Below are 8074 nucleotides of genomic sequence, written 5' to 3' on the forward strand. Positions count from 1 at the left end.
TACTTGTGAAAATAAAAAATAAGAACTCCAAAATAACTTCGTAATTAACTTCTAGAAAATAACTCCAAAATAACTGTGAAAATAAAAAAATAACTTCGTAATTAACTTCTAGAAAATAACTCCAAAATAACTTCTATTCTCTATGTAATTCTATTCTTTTTTCTTCTCTCTATAGTAATTCATAACTTCGTAATTAACTTCTAGAAAATAAAAATAACTTCTATTCTTTTTTCTTCTTTCTATAGTAATTCTATTCTTTTTTCTTCTCTCTATAGTAATTCTATTTTTCTTCTCTCTATAGTAATTCTATTCTTTTTTCTTCTCTATATAGTAATTCTATTCTTTTTTTTTCTCTCTATAGTAATTCATAACTTCGTAATTAACTTCTAGAAAATAAAAATAACTTCTATTCTTTTTTCTTCTCTCTATAGTAATTCTATTCTTTTTTTTTTCTCTCTATAGTAATTCTATTTTTTTTTCTTCTCTCTATAGTAATTCTATTATTTTTTCTTCTCTCTATAGTAATTCTATTATTTTTTCTTCTCTCTGTAGTAATTTTATTCTTTTTTCTTATCTCTGTAGTAATTCTATTATTTTTTCTTCTCTCTATAGTAATTCTATTCTTTTTTTTCTCTCTATAGTAATTCTATTCTTTTTTCTTCTCTCTATAGTAATTCTATTCTTTTTTCTTATCTCTATACTAATTCTATTATTTTTTCTTCTCTCTACAGTAATTCTATTATTTTTTCTTCTCTCTATAGTAATTCTATTATTTTTTTTTTCTCTCTATCGTAATTCTATTATTTTTTCTTCTATCCCTGCCGTAATTAACTTCTAGAAAATAAAAATAACTTCTATTCTTTTTTCTTCTCTCTATAGTAATTCTATTATTTTTTCTTCTATCTATAGTAATTCTATTATTTTTTCTTTTCTCTACAGTAATTAACTTCTATTCTTTTTTCTTCTCTCTACCGTAATTATCGCAAACCCTATGTAAATAATTTAACAGCGGTCTAGATCTAAAAGATCTAAAAGATATAATAATAATTGCTCATGGATTTCATTAACAAAGAAAATAGATGAAATAATGATAATACATTCCATAAAAAACTTAATATATAGTCATTAATAAGGGCATTTGGTCTAGTGGTATGATTCTTGCTTTGGGTGCAAGAGGTCTCGAGTTCGATTCTTGAAATGCCCCTTTTATCAATGGGGCCTGACCCAAACGAATGCGTGGCAATGCATCTTAAACTTCTATAAAGTTTTCATATATTGAGGCACGGAAAATATATAGACTAGCAACAAAGAATTATAAATCTACTATAAAGGCATTTGGTCTAAGTGGTATGATTATCGTTTTGGGTGTGAGAGGTCTCAAGTTCGATTCTCAAAATGCCCCCAACAAAATTATATCAAAATGAATTATGTAAGATAATATGATTTAAAATGTGGTTTTTAAACATTGAATCAAGAAGATGAGAATACTGAATGAAACATATTCTTGGAAGGGCCGGACTTCAAAAAGAGCATTACAGAAATTGTTCTATGTTGTCCGCTGTCGTCAAATAGATCATCTGTTGTCACAATCCTTTTAAGGAAGATGCGCTTTCATTATGTTGTCCGCTGTCGTCAAATAGATCATCTGTTGTCACAATCCTTTTAAGGAAGATGCGCCCAAATAACTGATAAAGAAGTTTCATAGAGCCATAGGTTCGAATCCTGTCACCTTGATGTGGTATTCTAAGGGGCCGAAGTGCAAATCCCAGAAATTGTTCTATGTTGTCCGCTGTCGTCAAATAGATCATCTGTTGTCACAATCCTTTTAAGGAAGATGCGCTTTCATTATGTTGTCCGCTGTCGTCAAATAGATCATCTGTTGTCACAATCCTTTTAAGGAAGATGCGCCCAAATAACTGATAAAGAAGTTTCATAGAGCCATAGGTTCGAATCCTGTCACCTTGATGTGGTATTCTAAGGGGCCGAAGTGCAAATCCCCAAAGCCTATCCGCGGTCAGGAAGGCAGGCGAACCACGCACACTAAAAAAAAAAAGATCTCCTTTTCTATCACACGTAGAATTGTCATTCTTTTGTCTTTTGAAACCCTTACCTTATCAGTCATCAGGCAGGTTTTTGGTATCATATATCGAGATAATTATTATGAAAAATCTATTCCACTAGTATGACTTAGATACACTTTCTTTGTGGTATCAGCCATACTATTTGAATAGCCTGAAGTCATCATAGCCTCTCCACCAGTTCCAAAGACTCCTTTGGCATCAATGTGCTCCAATGAAAGAGATTAGACCCTTTCCTGAACCAGAACCGAGCATAAAACACCGAGGAGAAAGTCGAAAGCGAGCTCTTTTCGCGTATACGCAATCTCGAAACCCAATTAGCTCACGGACTGTCTCTTCAACCCTGGCGAGTATGAGTGCTTGGTAACAAAGAATGTCGAATGAGAAAGACATTCGATTACGGCAACATTCGCAACTACCAAAGTGCACTAAACCAAGTAGAGATCTTCGACCTAACGACAATGGAATTTCAAGCCCATTTTATCAATCCGCTTTGTACCTTATTGTTGACCGAATCGGATGCACGCCAGGCCTAAATTTTCTCTTAGTCACCCGGAGACGAAATGATGATCAGATCCGAAGTTTACGAATCGAAGAGAAAGTGGATCTGAGTTCTACACGCTTTCATTTTCAAAAGATTCGCTTGCCTATGGTACTTTACTCAGGATGTGCAACAATACGGTCATCTCTCAGCCGTGTATAGAGAATTCCTTGATCATTTCCTTGGCGGATAACACAAATGAAATCGTTTCCCTGACCGCCCATCTTATGAGTCCATTCTTGTCTTGTTGGTTTGTTGTACTATTCTATACCTCTCTCGATTGATAGAAAGACGTTCGGGAGCTGGGAGGGCCTATCGTGAGGGAACTTTCCTTTTCACGATAGGCAAAGGTAAAGTGGGAGCTGCATCTATCCATGGTGATCAAGGCAGAGCGACTCCTTCTTTAAAAGAGGTTGGTTTTATCGAAACTGTTAGATCCGCTTTCGTTAATGAAAAAATAGTAGCTCTTGGTTTGGCCGATGTTGATTCGTATGGCAATGCGGACTCGACTCAGGATGAGGATTTCGCTTTTCATACTGCTGCTATGAGCCGAAAGAGTTGGTAAGCTATCTCGCTAAACGAAAGGAAAAAGCACGTATGCGTTGACCTCTTTAGGACCGATTGCTTCCTCTTTTTGTTTATACGTTTGGAGAAACCTACTAAGCGCGCCTTTCTTACCAGGTGTGATTCAATCATTCAGCTCAAACTTTCCTATCATCCGACGGAAAAGGTAGGAGTACGACTACCTTTTCCTTTTCTTGCTCGAGCCAAGGGATCATTCAGTTTCTACCAAAAAGTTCGCTATCTATTAGTTGCCGTAATCGAATGTATTTCTCATTTCATGTTAGCTCCCCCAAGAGCTTCCTTGTCCATAGTAGATGAAATCTTGGACTTCTATCGGACTTATAGCATTGCCTGGTGAGCTCGTCGTTGAGGGTGTGCCTTACAAGAGATCGAGCAGCCTTTCTTTCCCTACCTGGTATGCTTTTCCGCTTATCGTGCAACTAGCCAACTAGCCAAAGAGAGAGGGAGAGGGATCATGTCAATCAATTTGTATGTGCATTTTGTCCGTCCTGTACTTGCTTGCTTAGCTTTCTTAACCAACATCTCTGGTTTCCCTCGAACCAAGAGGTCCTGCTTATCTATACCCAACAGTCACACTTTCAGCCGAAAGAATGATTTTTTTCATAAAGTCGGTTCATAGATCAAGAAAGAATGAAGCTGCTTACAGGGACGGTTATGCGATACGTCTTTTCATACTCGCCTTTTCTTTTCAACATCTCTGGTAGACCGCTTGCTTTGCATGCGAGAGGTACGGGGATAGATACCACGCATCTCCGAAATAAAACTATCTATTATTAAATATATTATTGAAAATTATTTCTTTTCAAATTTTCCTTATTCATGACAGGTTGAGTAGCGATATTTCTTCATTTTCACTATTATTGATGATGAAAAATTTAAGGTTTTGTGATGCAAGAATTGTGGGGATGTAGCTGCGCTTAGCATAAGAGAGGTACGACTTAGCATACGAGAGGTACGAGGATCGATACCTCGCATCTCCAAAAGAAACTATTTATTATTAATATTTTATTTCTATTCAATATTTCCTTATTTATGACATAATATGCAGAGATACTTTTTCATTTTCACAATTATTGATGAAGGGACGTTTTGGGTTTTCTGATGTAAGAATCATAGGGATGTAGTTCAAATGGTAAAGCGTTCATTTCCCATGTGGAAAGTACGGGGATCAATACCTTGCATCTCCAGTTGAATCGATTACTAAATATATTATTTCTTTTCAATTTTTTCTTATTTAGGACATAATGAGCTCGGATAATTTTTCATTTTCACTATTACTGATGACGAGATGTTTAGGACTTTGTGACATAAGAATTGTGGGGATATAGCTTAGATGGTAGAGCACTCGCTTTGCATGCGAGAGGTATGGGGATTGATACCCTGCATCTCTAGATTTTCTTCATTTTCACTATTATTGATGATGGGAATTTGAGGGTTTTATGATGCAACAATTGTGGGGATGTAGCTTATGATGGGAAATACGTTATTAATATTTTACTTCTATTCAACCTTTCCTTATTTATGAAATAATTAACGGAGATATTTTTTCATTTTCACTGGAATTGATGACGGGACATTTAGGGTTTTTTGATATAAGTATTGTGGGAATGTAGCTCAGATGGTAGATTGCTTGCTTAGCATGCAAGAGGTACGGGGATCGGATCGATACCCCATATCTCCAAAAGAAACTATTTGTTATTACTATTTTATTTCTATTCAATTTTTCCTTATTTATGACATAATGAATAGCGTTATTTTTTTATTTTCACTATTATTGATGACGAGATGTTTAGGATTTTGTGACGTAAGAATCTTGAGGATATAGCTTAGATGGTAGAGCGTTTGCATCCCATGTGAGAATTACTGGGATCGATACCATGCATCAACAAAGGAAACGATTACTAAATATATTAGTTCAATTTAAATTTTCCATATTAATGACATAATGAGCGGGGATAGTTTTCATTTTCAATATCATTGATGACGGGAAGTTTAGAGTTTTTTTATGTAAAATGTAAAATCGTGGGATTGTAGCATGCGAGAGATACGGGGATCGATACCTAGCATCTCCAAAAGAAACTATTCGTTATTACTATTTTATTTCTATTCAATATTTCCTTATTTATGACATAATGAGTAGCGATATTTTTCATTTTCACTATTATTCATGACGAGACGTTTAGGGTTTTGTGACGTAAAAATTATGGAGATGTAGCTTAGATGGTAGAGTGCTCGCTTTGCATGCGAGTCGTACGGGGATTGATAACCCGCATCTCCAGAAGAAAGTATTTAATTTGTTATTATATTTTTTCATTTTCACAATTATCGATCCCCCGCATCACCAATCCAAACTATTTGTTATTAATATTTTGATATTTTTTTTATTTTCACTATTATTGATGATGTGACATTTAGAGTTTATGATGTAAAAATCATGGGGATGTAGCTTAGATGGTAGAGCGCTCGATTAATACCCGAGAGGTACGGGGATCGATGATACCCTGCACCTCCAAAAATAGGACTATCTATTATTAAATATATTATTTCTTTTCAATTTTTCCTTATTCATGACATGTTGGGTAGCAATATTTCTTCATTTTCACTATTATTGATGACGGGAAATTCAGAGTTTTGTGATGCAAAAATTGTGGGGATGTAGCTCAGATGGTAGAGCGCTCGCTTAGCATGCGAGAGGTACGGGGATCGATACCCTGCATCTCCAAAAGAGAGAAATTATTTTCTTAAGTATGAGTTAATTTAACATGTTATGTATCCGTGGGTACGAGAGAAAAAGAAAAGATCCATTTTTATAGATAAAAGAGAATAATGTCCCACAAGGACATATAGAGAGAGGACTTATTGTAAGTAATGTCACAAGGAAGCCATTTTTTTAGATAAAAGAGAATAATGTCCCACAAGGACATATAGAGAGAGGACTTATTGTAAGTAATGTCCCACAAGGACATATAGAAAGAGGACTTATTGTAAGTAAAGAAAGCAATCTAGTAGTTATACAGAGTAATGTCCCACAAGGACATATAGAGAGGTGGCTATGCCATTTTTATAGATAAAAGAGAGTAATGTCCCACAAGGACATATAGAGAGAGGACTTATTGTAAGTAAAGAAAGCAATCTAGTAGTTATACTGCAGAGTAATGTCCCACAAGGACATATAGAGAGAGGTGGCTATGCCATTTTTATAGATAAAAGAGAGTAATGTCCCACAAGGACATATAGAGAGAGGACTTATTGTAAGTAAAGAAAGCAATCTAGTAGTTATACTGCTACTTGTGAAGAGGGAATTTGATGAATTCCTCAAAAGATAAGAGCTTATAGGATGGCGGTAGAGGCATATGACGGAACTTCTTCACAATTGCAATATCTGACCAATGAATATTATTGTCATTTATAGCTTCTATCACAATACTATAAAATTTGGGGTCAAGGCCTATAACACGGCAAACCTTCCAATAGCTTGCACTTCTTCATCATTGAAATCCTTAATTGGAACTAGATTTTAAGGCAAATCTTCTCCACGACTCACTTTTGAACACTTTTATAGATAGTTTCAACAAACTTACTTTGCTCGTGAATACTTTGGAGTTCAATATTTATAGTTGGAGAACGCTATTCTAATTGATATGGTCGAATCTTACAACAAAGTCTAATTGAGCCTCACTCTATTAGGAGATAGCCTCGAATCAAATTCTTTAGTTTGGGCAATGGTTGCATTGTTTTAGTCAAACAACCGAGACTAGTGTATTACCAATAGTATAGACATTTTGTACGTGTATTTTCTTACATATTAACAATTGTATACAAATAATAATTAAATTTATGAGTAGAAGTTTGGATGGAGTTTTATTAAATAGGTACTTAAATTATATATAAAAATATATAAGATTTTTATTTTTTATTTTTTTTATATACATTTAGGAGAACAAAACAAAGATTCAAGAAGAGGTCATTCCTGCCATGTTTTAATTTTTATTCTTTCTTATTTCTCGAAGATTAAAAAAAAAAGTTATCCTCTCTCAAATATGATTCGTTATTTGATTATTTTCTCTTGAGTGAATTTTAAGTGAAACACATTGTCTACACAAGTAATTGCAAGATGCAAGCTTCACACCAAGAGGAATCAAAGTCCCAAGTATCAACGTCCTTAAGTGTCAATTTTTATTCTCCATCTCAACATAAACTTATTTTCGTGAAGATATCTATTTATAAAAGCAAAATATCTCAGAGTCACAAAAATAAAAATGAGATATAGATACGAGACATAAATATTATACCAAATAGATATGATAACTGTAAGGATTAGATTTGATAGAGTTATTTGGATTAGATTTTATCTAGTTATTTGAATTAGATTTGATTTAGTCATTCCTCAATTGGATGAGAGATTTCTCCCGATTCTTCTGATCTTTCCAGTTTTCTTTTTTTGTTCCTAACATTTTGGTACCAGAGTCATGCCCTAAACTAGTTAAAACTAGAAGCAGCAGTCTTCTACGTGTGTCATAATAAAAGTATGTCGATGGAGAGTTCACTTGTGCAGTCTGCTGGAGGAAGGAGTCAAGGTCGTGGAAGCTTTAGAGGCATAGGAAGGGGACGAGGCAGACAAACCTTTAACAAGGCCATAGTGGAGTGCTATAACTATCACAAGCTAGGACATTTTCAATGGGAATGTCAAAGCAATACCAGACGAGGCAGACAAACCTTCAACAAGGCCACAGTGGAGTGCTATAACTGTCACAAGCTAGGACATTTTCAATGAGAATGTCAAAGCAGTGAGAAGGAGACAAACTATGCAGAGAGTCAAGAAGAGATGTCGCTGAGGCTTACGTGAATATGAATAAGGCCAATAGAGAAG

General features: G+C 34.7%; 2 non-coding genes across 2 annotated transcripts; both read left to right on the forward strand.

Moving 5' to 3' along the window:
- The first annotated feature begins 1132 nt into the window (after nt 1-1132).
- TRNAP-UGG (transfer RNA proline (anticodon UGG)) lies at nt 1133-1204 on the forward strand. The gene has a single exon. It is a non-coding gene; the product is annotated as a tRNA-Pro (tRNA).
- Nucleotides 1205-5853: 4649 nt separating this feature from the next.
- TRNAA-AGC (transfer RNA alanine (anticodon AGC)) lies at nt 5854-5926 on the forward strand. Its single transcript has one exon. It is a non-coding gene; the product is annotated as a tRNA-Ala (tRNA).
- The last annotated feature ends 2148 nt before the right edge of the window (nt 5927-8074 follow it).

Source organism: Cucurbita pepo, chromosome 10 (assembly GCF_057944985.1).
Source record: "Cucurbita pepo subsp. pepo isolate OVF chromosome 10, ASM5794498v1, whole genome shotgun sequence".
Taxonomy (NCBI): Eukaryota; Viridiplantae; Streptophyta; class Magnoliopsida; order Cucurbitales; family Cucurbitaceae; genus Cucurbita; species Cucurbita pepo.